General features: G+C 35.8%; 1 protein-coding gene across 11 annotated transcripts in view; it reads left to right on the forward strand.

The window, feature by feature from the left end:
• GRIK2 (glutamate ionotropic receptor kainate type subunit 2) overlaps nt 1–19135 on the forward strand; it is a 1225242-nt gene that overhangs the window by 91415 nt on the left and 1114692 nt on the right. Inside the window, exon 1 of one of the 11 annotated variants that reach the window (XM_077162498.1) lies at nt 6759–6851. The exons of the other annotated variants lie outside the window; for them this stretch is intronic. The gene's annotated coding sequence lies outside the window, so the exon portion shown is untranslated. Of the gene's footprint in view, nt 1–6758; nt 6852–19135 lie in introns of those variants that run through there. 11 annotated transcript variants of the gene reach the window in all.

The following is a 19135-nucleotide window of genomic DNA, read 5'->3' on the forward strand; positions in this document are numbered from 1 at the left end:
ATAGATAAATGAGGAAATTGTAATGATCTTTTTATTTTAATCTGTGTAAAGAATGATCTAATAATGACAAATAGTCATTAAAACTGGTGTTTAACAAACACCAAAGAAACACCTTAACTAAGTATTAAACCAGAAATAAGGATCAAAAAACCAAGAAAGGCTAAGATATTAAGCCAAGGAAAATGTAACTGGTCTGTTTCATTAAAAATATGGGGCACGTGAGGATTTCCATTATTCTTCCAATATTAAAATATTATGCTGCTCTCAAATATAAACAGTAATGAAAAGAAGCTGAGTAGATTGATAATAAGTGAATCAATGTTAATAGACACATTTCAATGCCTTTTGTGAGAGACCTCCATTTTCTTGCACTTCAGTGAACAAGAGCTACCAATTATGAGCCCTGATCCTAGTTCACGTGATTTCAGTGAGAAAACTTACATTTTTTTTTGCGGCAAGTTCTCAGGGGAATGCTTATTTAGCTTATATCTCTTCAAGAAAATCAAGAAAGTTCTTATTACTGACATCAGGTTTAGTGACATGCTTCCTCAGACCTGTGAAGACAGATAAAAATAAAATTAAAACCTCATTGAGAACAATGTAAGTTTAATAAAAACTTAAGCAGGATCAGCTATTATTGCTTATATAAAATGGAAAATTACCAGCTTGAAAAAATAAAAAAAAAAAAAAAACAGTAATGTTCATCAGGGCCAGTCTTCATCGTACCCAGAGGATCTTACTCTCTACTGGCTATAGGTCCCCAGTAGGATTTGTGATTAAGGGAAGCTGTGTATTACTAGAAGGGAGATGAAGATGACAAGAACAAGTCACCTAATAATGATAAGTATTTCTAAATGTAGGCTTTTTTTTCTAAGTATTTTTATAAACTCCTTTTTATAGGAAGAGACTGAGATGCAAAGACACATACGACTGATAGAAGGTGACCATCTGTTTTAGTTTGCTAGCTGCTGGAATGTGGTATACCAGAAATTCCATTCCTTCAAAGGTTGGAATCTATTAAGTTGTTAGCTCACAGTTCTAAGGTCATGAAAATGTCCAAATTAAAGCAAGGCTATAAAAATGTCCAGTTGAAGGCACCCAGGGAAAGATACCTTTGTTCAAGAAGGTTGATGATATTCAGGTTTCTCTCTCAACCAGAAAGGCACGTGGTGCAGATGGGGAGATTTGCTAGCTTTTTCTTCAATGGCTTCCCCAGAGCTCTGTCCATTCTGTTGCCTGTTCCAGTTCTGGTGGCTCTCGTGGCTCTAAAGCTTTCTCCAAACTGGTTCCCTCTTAAAGGGCTTCAGTAAGCAACCCACCTTGAATGGGTGGAGTCAGATCTCCATGGAAACCATCTAATCAAAAGTTACCACCAACAATTGTATGGTCATATTGCCATGAAAACAATTTAAAAACTCCTGCCCAGCAATATTGAGTGAGGATTAAAGAACTTGGCTTTTCTGGAGTAAACAACAGATTCAAACTGGCACACCATCTGACAAACATGTAAACACAGAGAGATTTTCTTCAGTGTAGTAGGTGATCTAAAGTAAGGATGGTTCATGAAAGATAGAAGGGCCAACATGGAAAGTTTAGAGAAGGCATTTTCAAATGAAGAGAAAATAGAGCATAATTTTCTAAACTACAATGCTCAGCAACATCCATTGAGCCCTTACTATCTACCAGATGTTGTACTCAGTGTTGGATACAAAGACAAATAATACATGGTTGGTCTTCCCGTAAGGAAATGTTCCTTAACCTCCACTATTGACATCTTGGGATATATATTTCTTTCTTGTAAGGGCTATCTTGTGCACAGTAGGATGTTTAGCAGCACTCCCCTCCCTGACACCATCAGTTGCAACAACCAAAAATATTTCCAGACATTGCACATGCACCCTGGAAGGCAAAATCACCCTCAATTGGAAGCCACTGCTTTAAAGGAACTTAAATCTAGGGGGAGACACTGAGGAATAAATAGATAATTTAAATATTATAAAACATATGGTAAATGAGGTATGTAAATATGCTGTGGGAGCAAAAATGAAGGACATATGGCAGTTTTGGGTCTGAATAGGTGCAGGGAGGGATACTGGTGAAGAGAAATTGGAACTGATTTTGAAGTATAAGTGGAATCAATTTCTCCACAGGTGAAAATGAATATGTAAAGCAAGAAGCAATATGAGACCTGAAACCAGAATGTCTTGGTTCAAATCTCATCTCCACCATTACTAGCTGTATGAATTTAGAGAGTTATTTTTCTGTCTAACATCTGTAGCAGTCCCTTCAAGGTTGTTGTATGAATTGAATTATGCAACCATGTGATGTGCTTACATTATTGCCCTAGCCTATAAGAAGCACTCAATAGATATTGGATACCAGTTGTGGTCATTGTGGTGAATAATCTTGCAGAAATTTCCTTAATAGGATGTAATAAATTGTTGCTGTTGCAACCTACTCAAAATTGTGCAGCTATCAAGTTCCCTAGCTCAAAAGTTGCACAGTCTATTTAGGGGATGTGTCTAGGAATGTGTGCAGATTTACAGCTGCATGTACTTTCCAACAGCAGAGCCATTTAGAAAAGAACATTTGCTACAGTCTTTGGTTGAGAATCCTGGCTGCAGGGAAGAATACTGTGAGAATCACGGAAAAGGCCTGATATGTCAATTTAAAAGAAATGTTGTTTTTGTGGCATATTCCTAAAATAGAGGGTTGATAGTAGCAATCTATGGAATCCGATTATTGCTGAGGAGGACCAGAATGTAAAATTGAAAAGAGACATGTAGAGGCTCAATAAGCCCATTTTGTGATGAGATTTAACCATATGTGGCTTTCTGAACGTCTATCATCACTGAACCAAACAAAATCCATCTTGTACTTACTCACCCCATACAATATATATATCTCCTCTCTGTAATTAAAAGCTAAAAATTACAAAGCTTTCACACTATGTAGAATATCTGAGAATATTAGATATTTTGTATGACTGAGTACCATAAAAAATATAGAATATTAAACAAGTGACATGGGGCCCTACATGTATAAGTTTAGATATATATATGCCAGCACAGACCAATGGAATATCAGAACAATCAGTTTTATACCTAGGAGTTAGTCCCTTCTTTTGTCTAGTTATGGTTTTTAAGATACTATTGTCTATAGTAATAAAATAGATTGATTATTTTCTAATAAATGACATGCCATTATTAAATATGATTGATCTTTTAGGGAAATGATCCTTATCAGTATGTGTATATTTCCCATTGGCAACATCTGGAGGTCAATGACTCTGACAGATCAGACATTCTTGCAGTAAATTGCTCCTGTTAATCTCATGGTCTAATTAAGCTCTTGGAAGAACTACAATATTTTAATAAAAGAAGACAGACTCATTAATTAAATGCTTAAGCTATTAACATTATCATTCTATGGTGTGAGAAACAGGATTACCCAAAAACAACCCTAGATGATCACAAGGGGTTTCACTCAAACTCAGCTTATTGTGGCTAGATTCCCATGAGATTGATGATTGCTGGTCTCCAACTGGAGGAGCTACAATTCTTTACAGGATCAAGATCCCCAGGTGCTGAATTTCCTAGACAACTCCTTTATACAGTTTGCACCTCAAATCTAGACTCCCCAGCCCTAGCCTGTACTGTCCAATACTATAGCTTCTAGCTGTAGAGCACTTGAGGCTGGAGTGAATTGGGATTGCTGAAAGTGTAAAACACACTCTACTGAATTTTTATCAATTGTTAACATTGAACCTACTTTTTCCTGCCTCAGAGTCACTGTATTTCCTATATCTGGAATGCTCTTATCACTTCCTATCACCTAAAAATCACATGCTTATCTTGCAGGTTTTAGGTTAAGTATTTCACAGAGAAGACTTCCTGCACTTCCTAGGCTAGGTTAGATTCCCCTGTATTTTTCTTTCACAGTATTTGCATACTTGGAACTATTAATTATAATTTAATGTCTGTCTTACCCAGACATGAATTTAGTCTGCTTCACCAGACTGTGCTAGCATAATGCCAGTCACATAGTAGATGCTCCAACCATAAATATAATCTGCCCTGGCATGCTTTAAGCTAGATTAATAGTTCCCAAAATGGTTCCATGAAAAAGGGGTTCCAAGGTCAAATAAATTTTGGAAACACATCATAGTATATCTGCCTCTGAGAGAATCACAATAATGCATTAACATGTTAAAAATCTTAGAAATTCTACAGTAAATAAAGCTGTTTAGCTTTGCTTATTTTTAAATTTAACCTTTTTAAAAAATCCTGAATAATATTTGTTCCATAGAATACACTTCAGAAAGAATTTACTTAGATACTTTATAGAAATTGAAGCTTAGAAAGATTTTAGATTTTAGGAATAATCCCCAAATGTCAATGTATTGCAAATCTGTATGACTGAAATAAAAATCAAAGAGGCTTGAAGGGCAACTCCATTATAGCAACATGTACTGGACTGTTTGCCATAGCAATCTATACAGCTCCACAAACGGTGTGAACAGGGAGTTTTCAAGCACTGCTCTCAAGGAACTGTCAGCAAGAGCTGAAGTATTGTATATTGAACTAACTGTTTCAGTGACACATGATTCTTCTGCAGTCAGGTACACTTAGCAAATGTGTTCTGCTTGCCAGATTTGTGTAGTCGACTAGTTCTTGTATCAAAGAAGAACAACAGGAGAAATGAAAACAGATGGAAACAACATTTCACCTAGTAAATAAACAGTTTTCTTTTCAGAGCATTTCTGGTGGCAATTGTCAATTGAAAATTGTTTGCTTCATCATTAAACAAGTAATAACTAATTTACATTTATTCCTACTGGTCCTCCCTTTCTCTTGTTCTCCCTCTGGCTCCTTTCTGAATTTAATGAATTTGGAAATAATAGCTGGAAATATACCATGATTATATGCCACATCTGTTTAAATGTACTTTCCCTAGCCCTTCAGCTATTTTTCTCCTGTTTTGAAATTCCTTACGATTTTATGTTCAGTCCTCTCTCCTATCTTCTACTTCCCTCAACTGCTTCCTTCCTCCTTTGTTTCTCTCAATCTTCATGGCTCTTGTACTCTTTATCATAAAAGATCTCTTTGACTTGTATTTGTCAGAAATGGTGGTACTTTTAGTGCACCATGGAATTGTGGGGAATGTAAAAAAACATTGGGGAAGTAGTCAGGACATTATAATCAAGCAATTAAACGTAAAAGGAATTAATAAATGGAATTAGTCCACCATAATTAACATAGTGGTGGAATTGGGGACTTCTCCCAGTATTTTATTCTAGAAAGTAATTATATTTCTTCTCTAGAATATGAACTCTTTCCATTTGCTCCTGTTTGCCATAGAGAGTGTCCTTTATGGTTCCTACCTATGTCTTGCTTCAGGATATCAGACGTCCTTTTCCTTCAGTATCAACCAGTACCTGCTGCGGGAAGCTGACTCAGCCTTGCCCCTAGATTCCATTTCTATCAAGTAGCCACAATAAACACCTTTTATCGCTTGGATGGATGAATTTCAAATCTCTGTGTCTTCATCCATGATAACTGGAATCCAGTCTTAATTATCTTTTAGGCATGTTCACATGAGTATGTCTTAATGCCTCAAATTCACCAGGCCCAAAACTGAATTGAATGTCCATAATACTTCAGTTCAGCAACTGGGCATATGAGAGGCACTCAAAAAGTGCTATTTCTAGTTCTTGCATCAAATCAGCTTCTCCTCAAGTTTCCTCTCCTTTTTCTACAAAAGATGCCATTATCTCAGTCAACTACACTTAAAAAGCCCAGCATCCTTCTGGTTTATCTTTTCTCCATTTTCTCTTTCAATAAATGTTTAACAAACACCTCTTATGTTTTAAGAACCTATTTTGAGGTTTATTAATGAGGACACAGTTATGCTTTCCAGATACTCACTGTCCAGTGGAGAGCCTGGCAGGGAAACAAGGAATAAAATAACAAATACAGAGGTAAGCCTAGAGTAGCACAGAGAGGGCACTAACCCAGCTTTGCGGAGTGATAGAAGATTCCCTAGTGGAGAGGAAAAGTAAGCTGAATTATGACAAACAGGTAGGAATTATCCCAGAGAAGGTAAGGGAGGTAACTTGTGGTAGAAGGGGCTTTTCAGAAACTGGCAGCAAATGTGTGAAGATTTGAACACACTCTATTCTGCTTTGAGAGAAGAAAGCACTGGGGACATGAATAGGGGAGTGACCAGATCAGTATGACTCTTGTGTACCAGGTTAAAGGGTACATATCCTAAGTGCAAAGAATCAATGGATGGTTGCTGTTGGGCAGATCTCTGTGACTAGTGCTGGCCAATTGGCTGTGAGGGAGGATGATAGTGAAAAACCATTGTGCCCCTTTTCCCCGCGACAACAGGTGAGGAGGCGGGTTGTTTCAGATGGTGGAGTTGTAGGAAGGTGGAGTTTCAACAGCATATATTGCTGAGTCATCATACAAATGTCAGTCATTCTGGGTGATTTTTCTAACCCTACTGAGATTTGAAGGTTACTTATTACCAGAGCAGAATATTGTCTGTCCCGAATGATATTTATCCCCAGAAAGCATTTATCTTATACCCACTCTATAGTGCCAGTGCCACCCTCTTCTCAGTCATCATCACATAATTCATAGCAGTTATGATTCTATATAACATTTATTCTATTGTTTACTGTCTGTATTTCTTTTCTAGAATATGAACTGTGCAAAGCAAGAAACTTATCTATCTTGTTCACTTTTAATTCTAGGTGTTTATTCTTTTATTCTAGAACCCAAAACAATTCTTGGCACATAATTTAAAGAAGTCTGTTTTGAACTGAGGATGGTTTTACAGAAAAAGTAAGCAAAGGGCATAAAACTCAGTCATTTTGTTAATTGCTTACAGAAAGAGAAATTTGATTTTAACTTTTACATATTATGTTCATTGAAAGGGAAAGAGTAGAAGACATATAGATGATGTCAGTCAGAGAAAAAGAGTCCTGGTCACCTGTTTGAGTGTGAAGATAACAGTAAGGGAGTTCAAAATTCAATTAACTTGGATCATTGCTGTTGTCATTGCTGATTTCACGCCTTGTAATAGTAATAACTTATGGTGGCAGAATTAGGGACTTTCACTGATATTTTATGGTTTCTGTGTGTGTGTGTCTTTCAGATGGCCTTATGGTTATTTGTTTCACACAAGTACATTTTCATTGCTGATCTCTGTATTTCTAGGCCTCTTGCTCCTACTGCTCTTATTGATTTCCCTGAATTAAGATACAAAGCCACTGTGACGGCTAGCAGTACCTTATATCTGCAGACTAGATGTGCTAAACAAAGAAATGTGCTAGTTTCTCACCTATGGTCATGAATTTTTGGAGCAAAATATGAGACTGCTAGGTGAAAAAAATTAGTGGCATGCCAATGAACACTAAGACAGTATGATGAATGCTTACTGAAACAATGTCTATTGAAAAATGTTAGGGGTTAACCTTTAATGTCTAGCACATTTAAAATTCTCTTATGGTACTTTTGTAAGATTACAAAATATTTTTCTGGGTTCTCTTGCTGAACTTGGATTTTTTGCTGGTAATAAATTATTGAATCATAAAAGTTTTTTGAGTTCTGTTTCTATTATTTACCTGGGTGACCTTAGTCAAGTTCCTGAACTTCTAGGAACATCGTTGTCTGTAACTGTAAATTAGGGACTAATAAATAATAACAATGAGTTGTGTTAAGAATTAAATTATTTGATCCTGTAAAGGGCTTGCCAGAAGTCTGAACTGAATGATAATAGCAATTGTTTGGGGGCTAATATATTTGAAATATTACTCAGTGTTTTTTCTCTTCTCAGCAATCCAGTATAGTAATTCCAAGGAATGTAAATGGTGACTGTCATATGAGTTTATCTATTCCTGTTTCTTCCTTTCAGACAGAAAGTGGAATTAGAGAACGTTTCTGGTGCTAGGAGGAAGTCTATGGCCTGTTAGATTATTATTCATATATATTTACCTGCTCTCTCCTTATGAACTTGGGTTGAATATGCATTACTGCCTCCTTCAAGTGTTGGGTTTGGTCATGTCACCTGACTTGGCTTCATAGTAGGTAGTAAATACTTTGGTCATATGTGATATAAATGACATAAGCATAAGCTTGAAATATACCTGTGCCATTGGCTTAACTTTTGCATCTCTGCCATGGCGATGAGAAGGATGTGCCTTGACTATTCTACTGAGGCCAAGAAAGATGAGAAGCAGGAGAAGCTGACTCAGATTCATGCTTCAGCTTGGAGCCAATCCGGCCTAGGCTCATTAACCGCCAGCTTGCATATGTCTGAGTGAGAATAAATGATGACTGTTTTGGACTATTTGGTTTTTGGAGTCTTGTTACATAGCACTTCTGTGGAATATATGATTGATACAAAAAAGCCAAGGAGAAAGAAGATCAAAAAATAAAAAGCAAGGTTTTAGACACTCCTTTCTTTGGGAGAGAAACTCTGGGAATGGGGAGCAGCAGATAGAAATACCCAGGTACATTTGTATGAATAAAAAATTATTCAGGCCAGTGCTTCACTTTCTCATGTGTACCCTCCAGAGATTACAAGAAGATGTCTGTCTGGTGCAGTAAAGTATCCAGCACAGTGAAGAAGCAATAGAGTAGCATCAGTGGAATGAGGTGGTAGATGCAGAGCTGAAGCATGTTTAAGTTGCCCTCAGCTTGCATATGACATGTTAGGGCATCCAGAATTTCCATATGTCCAGGTAGATGAGGACATTTTAAGAGAACTGGTAGACCTGAAGAGGACTGAAGCACCACAAAGAGGTTGCAGGATGACATTAGAGTATGACAGGGACTACAGATTTCACTTACTGGTTTTAGAACAGTGACCCTCCAAACCAAATGGGGCTGCCAACACATCAACGGATGGCTGTTGTGGACACTAGGTAACCTGATAGAATTGGGAACCCTTTAGGTTAGTCTGATGAGAATTGGGAGGACAGCACAGGAAGATGATCCTCTGCCCTGAGTATTCTTATGCTCAAATATATACCCCCCCCCAAAATATATACAACCTTAAGAGAGTGGGCAGGCCATGGTGGCTCAGCAGGCAAGCATGCTCGCCTGCCATGCCAGAGGACCCCGGTTTGATTCCCGGTGCCTGCCCATGTAAAAAAAAAAGAGAGTGATGATTTTGAAAATTTTCCTTTTGGAAGAGGGTAAAGGATCTGACAGAGAATTTAAGTCAAAAGCTATTTCTATTGGACTGGCAGGAACTGTGTTCTCCACACCATAAGCAGAAATTTGAGCTCTAGAGCAAGATAAGATCAAATATAGTCAATAATGACTTTTTTCATTTTTGGACATAGCACATATTTTGGCCTCAGTATAATGTTGTTTATTTTTATTCTCATTATTATTATTGATTTCTTTTGGAAAGATTTTAAAGATCATCTAGTCTAATTCTTCTGATAGTATTTGAATCCTCTTAAACACCATCGGAGATGGGGCATTTACTATCTCTTTCCATTTTTATGCAGCTAAAATGCTAGAAAAGCTTTCCTTATGTAGAGCTAAAATTTATCTTACTATAGATCGCAACTGTTATCTTGTTTCTATCCCCTGGAGTCACATAGAAATTTCAATTCCCTCTTACAGATGACAGATGGAATTACTTTATAGACAGTAAAAGAGGGGAAAAAGCACTAAAAATTTTTAAATGCAGCCATAAATTTAATCATGTTTCTCATATTTAATAATAATTCACAAAATTCCACATGAAAGTATTGAAATTGAGAATTGTCACAAATTGCAGCAATGGACTAAAAATCAACTGCAAAATACAGGATTGGGAAACAGTAACTTGACAGAAGTTTAGGTAAAAAAGAATAGGGGGATTTAGTAAAAAAAAAAAAAAGACATTTAAAGACCCATGATCTTATGCTGCTTTGAAAGAAAGTCAGTATCCCACATGATAAAAGTAATTGTTTCAGTGTTTTCTGTGTTTGTAGTATCATATATAAATCATTTTAATACCTAGTCTTTATTCTCAGTTCTTTCTCTTTCTTTCAACCTCCACATCCAATTAAATACCAAGTTTCACTGTCTCCTTTAATAATACTTAAATCAATTCCTTTTCTCCACCTCCACTGCTAACATCTAAGTTTAGATTACCAAAATTTCTCAATTTGGATTCCTTCATTAGTGTTCTTGCTTGCCTTTTTCCTCTCAATTTTTCTCCACATTGAAAAAAGAATGATCTTTCTAAAATACCAATATGGCCTTGTATTTTTCATGTTTATTCTAAGGCACCTTGAAATTGTTGTTACCACATTTATCCTAATTTCTTTACACCTCTCCTGGTGTGAGGGACTTGCTGTGTTGAATATAAGTTTAGTGCTTAAAGGTATAAATTTTTCATATATGCCTTCTTAAAAACAAGATGAGTTTTCAATGGAGTGCAATTAAAAAGAATACTAGTCTCCAGTACTGGAGGAAGAACTGGAATTCTTAAATGACCATATGTTGCTCTCAAGTGGTGGGTCTGGATGGTTTTTCAAAGACATTTCTGACTTTCCCTAAGTTTTACTTAACCCCCTAGTTAGATGTAATTCCACTGAATGCGTGTAAGATAACAATAGCATTATTGTTGTTTTCATTTGTAAGAGAGAGAAAAGCTACATAATTCTAACAGCCCAAAATCCCTTTCAGGGAGAAAGCTATCTTAATTTGAAAAAAATTTTGACAAGTGTTTGGATCTGTAGGTAAGTTATTTGAGAGCCACATTGCAGCTGGTAGTAAGGATGAAGAGCAGATGGCATCTACTTTATTTAATATGAAGAAAAGAATTTAGAGTTGCAGTTGAGAGGACTGGTTAAGGAACAGAGATTTTAGAACTGATTTACCTCTGCAGCATAATCGAGCCTATAAGGACTAATGTAATCATTTTCGATTAAGACATATGAAGAGTATGAAGAAAAGAAGCAAGTTTTAGAGTAAACATGAGGTATCTCTAAAATGTATGTATTTCTCCCCCATCAACCTAAGTTACTATAGATTTATAGCATAGTGATGCCAGGAGCAATCTAGCAGTTGATAGGGTTGATCAAGTATTGTTTCAGTAACAAAATGTTAAAATTTTGGCTGCTAAAATTTAAAATAATAAATTAGTGATAACAATTAAAATCATATAAAAATATGTAAGATATATTCTTATATTTCAAAAATTTATTCTAATAATGATGTTTGAATTTGGCCAAATATTAATTTTAATACTTGATCATTTGAGATTCAGTCACAATGTGCGGTTAGTTTGCCTCTACCTTGGCAAAGATTGTGTCCCTTAACTAACAACTACCAACTATACCCTGAAATACATGTTTTTCAAAAATGTAATTTAAAATTCATATTGATAATGTATAAAGATACACACACATATGTTTGGAGATGGAAAAAGAAATTTCTTAATGGCTGTTAAGTATTCACTATATGTCAGAAGCCATATGGAATGTACAATGTATAATTTATTCTCTACAACGTATCTGTGAACTTAGTATTGTCTTTATTTAGGTACAACAGTGGAATGAACTGAGGTATAGAGACATTAAATAATGGTGGTTAAGCATGCAGGTTTTGAATGGGAGTTGAAATCAGACCCCACAAATTCCTAGCTATAGGATTTGGAAAAGTTAGCTTGTCTAAACTTCACTTTCAATGTGTATAAAGTGAGAGTTATAACAGCATCAAAATCACACGGTTGTTATGGAATATTCAGTGACTTAATCCATGTAAATCACTGGCATGCTGCTTGAAACTTAGTAAGGACTCTCTAAAACTGTTCATTTTCTCCTTTTTCCTTTTGCCTAAGTTCCCACAGCTAGTGAAAGGGCCTACATTCCTATGTAGTTCATTATGAACTCAAACTCTAGTGTTGTTGTTTTTCTTTTTTTATTATATCTATTATATTCCCGATTACTTGTACTATTAATCACATAGCAAAGCGGAGACATGTTCATTTTCTCACTTGACTTCAAAAATCTCTGTATGGGGGGTATAATATTGATAATTTTGTTTTCAGCTCAAAATATTCCTCTTCTTTTCCTGGTACAAGTATATGCCTTTTCTCTGGGGACTCACTAATTTCTCAACACCCCTTCCATTTACTCTAGTTGGGCAGCCAATCTCAGCAACTTTCTCCCTGTGCCACGGGTGTGAGCACAAGGGTTGCATCCTCCTGGATGCAATGGTCATTCCAAATGTTATCCACCTGACATTCCTCCACAGAGGAATTGAATGGCTCTATTCTTGAGTTTGAATTGTGAGCTCTGATGATATGATTCCAGAGACGCCAGTTGCCATATCATTCACAACATGGAAAGATCTGAGGCAATGGATCCAACACCTAGAAAGAAGTAGAATAGTCAGCAAGAGAATCTTGATGACATTAAGTCCTAGGATTCACCCCTTCCATTACACAAGCCAATAAAACTCTTTTGTGGCTTAAGCTAGTCTGCTTGTTTCAGTCGCGTCTAACAAAAGGAGTCTCAAAGGAGAACTTTGCTTGGGAAAAATATCTTAATAGGCTCTAAGGAGATAAGGTGAGATCCTAAGACTCTGGGTTAGGATCCAGAGTTGAAGGTTTTAGTAAAGAAGGCTGATTGCTGTTCATGAAATGAGAAAAGATACTGGGCTTCTTGTTGTTACTGTAGAGAATGAAGAAAGATAAGATGAGAGTGCGGCATGGGACATATGTCAAGATAGGGACACGTTGGTGACAGGTGGTTGAAGTGAAGTATTGTTGGTAAACAAGAATATCTAGTTAGGATCTTAAAATTGCAGTGTGAGTCTGCTTCATACTCCCTGTTCTATTCTTATAAATGCTTTGTGGATTTCAGTAAAAACTGTTGGATTTCACATTTGGTTTGCTGAAGGACGGAGCAAAGTCTCCATCTATGAAAATGCAGAGGAGGAATGAACTTGTTCATAGAAAACTTGAGGAAGGATTTGAGCTTAAGTAGACTGTAGAATTGGGGGTTGGATTTTGGGGATTTTTTACTCAGAGCTCAAGGAGTAGACAACTTTGTGCTGACGTCTGAGTTGCATATAGTTTATAGTGAATAAGAACAGATCTAATATGTATGCAACACTGTTGGATTAAGTCACTAGGGAAAGCTGCACATTTTTATTTTTCAAATCTCATGGGTATCATTTAGCAATTTATTTCCTCTATGCACTAAGTAGTATGTGGTGACTTGCAAAAGTTCATTTTCATCATATGCTTTATTTATGCCCATGTCATAACTTAGGTGCTGGGGAAAGCGTTCTCATTATATGTTAAAAAATAGAATTAAAATAAAGCAATACAGGCAAAATCTATTACAACAGACTGCAAAAAAACAGTCCATAATTTTAGTTTTGCTTTAATTTATTTGTATTGATTTAAACCAAAGCCTCATTAACTTAGTCTTTGACATATTTTTGCTAAGCAGAATATCATGGTATATGTATTAATTCACTATGCCCTATGAATTTTTCAAAGTCTTATATAAATAGAGAAATCATAGTTATTTGTGTGGGTCTGTAAATTAATGTTATCATTATTTTGAAAAACAAAGTACTTAATAGTTATATAAAATTATTAGCACTCCAGAGCTGGAAGGGGCCTTAGATATCATCCTGTTCTCTTAATTCTAGCCCAGGAAAGGTGAGTGGCAGAACATGGAACACCTGATTCTTAGTCAAGCTCTTTTTTCATCATGCTAATTTCTACATCTATAAAACAAAGAAAGGGATTAGGCTAGATAAGCTTTACGGTTTTTAGTTCTCTAGCATCCATTTTGAAAATCTAAGAATTAGGAAAACTTCTCTATTTGTACCAAAACTTCTAAATAACTAGGGATAAATAACTACTTATCAGAATACATGGCACTGAGATGTGTCTTGTGTATGTAAGCCCTTGAAATGATTTTAGTCACACAGCTTTGGGTCCTCCATTGTCTATCAATAAATAGATGACATTTTCTCTAGTTATTCCCATCTAACATTATCCCAGAATTATGTTTAAGGTACTAAATTTCAGAAATAAATACTTTTGGCGTAAGAAAGGAGACTCAAAACATTATGGAACTGGTCTCACTGATCAAGCAGCAAGCTTTTATTGAATTTGTAACGTGTGCTTAGCATGATGCCACAGACTGTACTGGATAAAAAGGAGGTAGAGATACAGTTCCCACACTCAAGGGCATCTTACCATCCATGGGTGGAAGAAAATAGGATATAGAGCTAACATATAATATATATATATGTAATAGAACAATTGTTTGCTATATTTTGTGATTCTGACTACAAATGAAATAAGATTTCCAAAAAGAAAGAATGCTCCCCCTTATAACCTCCTAGTTCTTTGTGTGTCTCTTTGCCATTTTCTTTTCCTAAATTCTAGAAATAAAGTCTAGATAGTTAGGATGAAGTAATAGAGGGTTTTAAAAAACAAGATGAGGAGTTTTGACCTGATAAGGTGAATAAAGGAAGTTGTTAATATATGTTAGCATTGGCAAGCAAGATGCTAGAAATACGGTTTTCAAATTAATGTCAGATAGTGGTATGCAAACTCTACTGGAGATGGGAAGTTTGAGTAAAGGAAGTGAGACCAGTTTCTGTAATCCTAGATGATATGTGAATGTGTTGGGGTAGGTTATGCTGGTTGCTGCAACAACTCCAAAATTCAGTGACATAACAAAATAAAGATTTATTTCTCACGGTGCATGAGAGGGTTAGTTGGAAGTGTGACTCTACAAAATCATTTATGGACTCATGTAATTTGCAAATTTTGGCTTTCCCATCTTTAACTTGTATGGCCTCAAGGTCACCTTACAGTTAACACAACTGTCAGACTAGAGGAAGGTTGGAGAAAGAGAGAGAAGAGCTACCCTATTTCTGTTGATATGATCTGACATGATCTGACAGAAAATGACATGCTCCCTCAAGATATGACTTAGAAGCAAGGAGACCTGGGACATGCAGTTAAACTGTGTGCCCTGGAAGAGGAAATTGGCTTTGTGAGTCAGTCTCCTCCTTGTGGGTCTCTAAGAAAATGAGTTTTGCTTAATGGTGCATGTACTGGACTGCAGGTCAATATTTCCTAAACTTTCCTGATGATACAATCATTGGGGGAGCTTAGTGAATCCTGTACCCAGATCTTCTGAATCTGTTTCTTCCGTGGAGGGGCCTTGGAATCTGTATTTTAAATAAGCATTCTAGATGATTTTATCACTAGGCAAGATTGCAAAACACTGTTTTACATAAATACAACCTACAAGTAGGTGCTATTTTTATTTCCCATTTCCCATGTGAGTTTGTTGAGGTTAAATAACTTGCTCAAGGACACAGAACTGGGAGGTGGCAGAAATAGGATCTTAACTCAATCCTGCCAGACCCTGTAGCCTGAACATTTAAACTTTCTTTTATCCTGCCTCTCCATCAGGATGCATATCAACTGTGACTAATTAATGAGGAGACCCATAGACCTTCAGGTGACATATATGCATATATATATTTTTTTCTATTTTTATAAATGCTATAATATTGGGTTTTTAAATGTCTCGTTTCTTAATAACAGAGTGTATATGCACAAACAAACAAACAAAAAAAGGCATGACTTTCAGGTCCAGATATATTGCCTCTGTGATATCGAGAGAAGTCTAACATGGATGTAACACTTGCTCACAGTTGCTGTTATATAAACATATATATATATACGCACACACACACACACACATATATATACATATATATATATATATATATATATATATATAAACATATATAACAGCAACTCACAATAGTATCTAAGAACAAAGTGAGTTAGTGTGGTGGCTCCTGGAAAGATAGATGTGGCTATTTGCAGAAAAGATGCCCTACCATTTTCCAGGTTGGGCTGGAGGGAGGCATAAGTCAACTGGGTGGCTCACGTCATTCAGTGATGCCACTGTGAAGAGCAGGATGAACACAGATGAAGCTTTCTCTGGCAGGAATATGTCACCTTGGTAATGACATGTAATCCCTGGTTTAGAAATGCGAGTGAACAATCTTTAGTGATAAAAATCTCAAAGGTGAGAAGAATTTGCCACTCAGAAAGAAAACTAGAAAATTCTATCTCTAGGTAACTCTAAGGCAGAAGTTGCTGAACCCTGAAATGGGGTGTAGAAGTGTCACTGAAAAGGCAATGATTGCTAGAGCTCCGTGTGCAGCCAGAAGAGGTGTAATCAATCGTCAGATCAGATTTTCCTGGATTTTCTGAGTGATATCTAGGAACTCAAAGGGGTTGTAGAGCCTTGAATGATTGGAGGATTCTAGCTAGGAGAAGATGTAAGATCAGTAAGCCATTTTTTGGTTTTCACAGTTGACCACACAATCAGAGTGCGGTTGAGCACATCAGGCCAGCAGGCAACATAGTAGCAAAGCAAAATGACCACATCAGACACCAACCACATGAGTGATGGGTGGTACTTCCCACCCCACCTCTTCCTACAGGGGAAGATTTGTCTCACAAATGACAATGAGAAAATTTTAAAAAGGAAACCCCTCCTAGGGGATTTTTAGAATTATGGAATATGGTTGTTAGTTTGGTAAGTGGAAAGTCAGAGAGACTTAGATTGAAATAATATTTCATTATTCATTTACCATGTTCAGGTTATGTGCTTTAGAGAAAGTTATTTAGCTTTGCTGAGCCCCAGTACCTTTGTCTATAAAGTAGGGATTTAGTATTTTTGGGGGTGTTGTAAAGATTGATGGCAATGTATGAAAGCATCTCGCACCATGCTTCACCCACAGAACGTGTTCCATAAATAATGGCTCTACTATTTCAGTTACTGTTTTAAAAATATATTCTCTGCCATTCACTATTTGATATGCATTATTTCATGACAAACCAATAAGTTATGGTATTACCTCCCTTTAGAGGAAAAAGGTTAGACTTATGGGTCATTTAGTAAGAGCTCTTTTCAAACACAGGCCTGTCACTAAAGTCATACACAGTGGCATGCTCCTTTAGTGTGCTCTTCACAGTACACCTCCACTTCTCTGGGTTGTCTGTCTGGTGAAGAACATATAATATCTGTTGCTTTTTTTTTTTTTTTTGCTATATTCTATTTGAGCTTTCTCTCTGGGCTATTTCCTTGGTTTCTGGGTGGGAAATTGAACCACAAGTTATATGACTCCAAGATTCAAGAATCTCTAGAATGATAAACTAATTTCTAATATACCATTAAATAATGAAGTTATCAGAAATACATTTAATGTGTAAATATTAAACCAAATAGGTAAATGTCCCATCAATTACATTTTGCAGAAAAAAGTTCTTTCAAAATGAAACAATTTATAGTAGACCATGCATTCCTCTTTGATTTAAAGTCATATATGTATATTGGACATTTCACTATGATCCCTGAATATAGTATTTTGGCATTTGTATTTTGAATTAATGCTATTTAAAGAAAAAATACTATAAATAATTAAGCAAAAAAAAACTTCTCTGCTTCATTTAAAGAAGATAATTTTGTTATACATAACTTTCATGGAACCATGATATTAATGATTTATCTATAGATTATAATATCTTTTAGGGAAGATTATATTTTAAACTCATTGTTTCTCTTAGTAGAACCCAGAACAGAGAGAGACTGGCACAAATTTTATGCATAATAAGCTTTTTCTAGATGAGAGTGCAGATCACTCATGCTAAGAATTTAGCTTTCAGTTATGTTTAAAATAATGCATTTCTTTTATTGATTTTTTTTAATATTTAAATTATGCAACAAACTGAAAACAAAAACAATAGTTTTGTTCTTCTTACACTGTCATTGCATATTAGCTAAACCTCAAAATTTATCTATACTGAGTCAAAATCATCTATTGCAAAGGGGCAAATGAAACAAATGACATTTTACTTTGTAAAACCTTTTTTTGTTTGTTTGTTTTGGGGGGGTGGAGGTGGGGCATGATCTGGGAATTGAACACCAGTCTCCAGCATGGCAGGCGAGCATTCTACCACTGAACCACTTTGTGGGAAGTTTTAAGAAACCAATAAGTGTTGAACTAAATGGATCGGTGGAATGTGGGTGATCATCCCCGATTCTGGAGCATCACTTCCAGTCCCACAATTTTAGGGCCTTTTAAAAGGAAGAAGAGCTACATGAGCTTAAATGTTGATTCCCTAATATTATACAAGATTTTTTTTCTTGTATAAGAAATTTCTTGTATATTTCTTGTATAAAATGGGCTGGAAGTTTATAACACTAAATTTGGAAGCAGTTCATTTGGTGGAATTTGTCCATGCTGCCTTTCAGTGGTTCAGTTCTTCACCTCATCTGGCTTGCTATGTCTGCACAGGCAATTTAAAGACTGCTTAAAATTCTGCAATTAGATTGCATGAGCCAAGGCATTTGTGCTATGAATCACCATTTGATAATCTTTTAATTCTTGAGGACATTTTTTTCCCTCCAAATAAGAACCAACCTTCAAGAGGGCAATTTCTTTGATAAATAATAGTAAGTGCACATGGTATTAGTTTTTTTTTTTTTGTCTTTTATTTTACATGGTATTAGTTTTGTATCATTTTCCTCACAAATGATTACCCTTATGACCATTATAAATCATAGAGGGCAATGATAACTGGGTGGTGAGTTTATGAGAACAGGATCCAGAAGTCTGAGTGGCACCTCTGTAACATTACCACAGAGCACTCAACAGACATGAGTATATGAAATATGAAGTAATTTTCACTTTATTTTTCAAAAGCAACTGGCATTTAAGAAAAGAAAATGAATAGAAAATAAATTTTAATCTCAAGACACTTGTTCTGGTAGTCACATTTTTTTTTTTAATTTTTAAGTAGAAAAGAATTCTATAGTTATCATTCCATTTGGGAAATCAATGTTTGATAATAAAACTTCTGTGTGTGGTTCAATAAATGACATGCTGTATAAGAGGAACAGAAGACTTGGGATCTTCTAATGCTTCATATTAAAGTGTACTTTGCTGCATATTTATGTGCAGTATTTTATAGTTCTTTATGAATCTATTTCCCCTGGTCACGTTTGTTTTAAGAACCTGAGGGAAAATTTACTAATTTCTCTGAATCGTGAGTA

The sequence above is a fragment of the Tamandua tetradactyla genome, chromosome 5 (assembly GCF_023851605.1).
Source record: "Tamandua tetradactyla isolate mTamTet1 chromosome 5, mTamTet1.pri, whole genome shotgun sequence".
Lineage (NCBI taxonomy): Eukaryota > Metazoa > Chordata > Mammalia > Pilosa > Myrmecophagidae > Tamandua > Tamandua tetradactyla.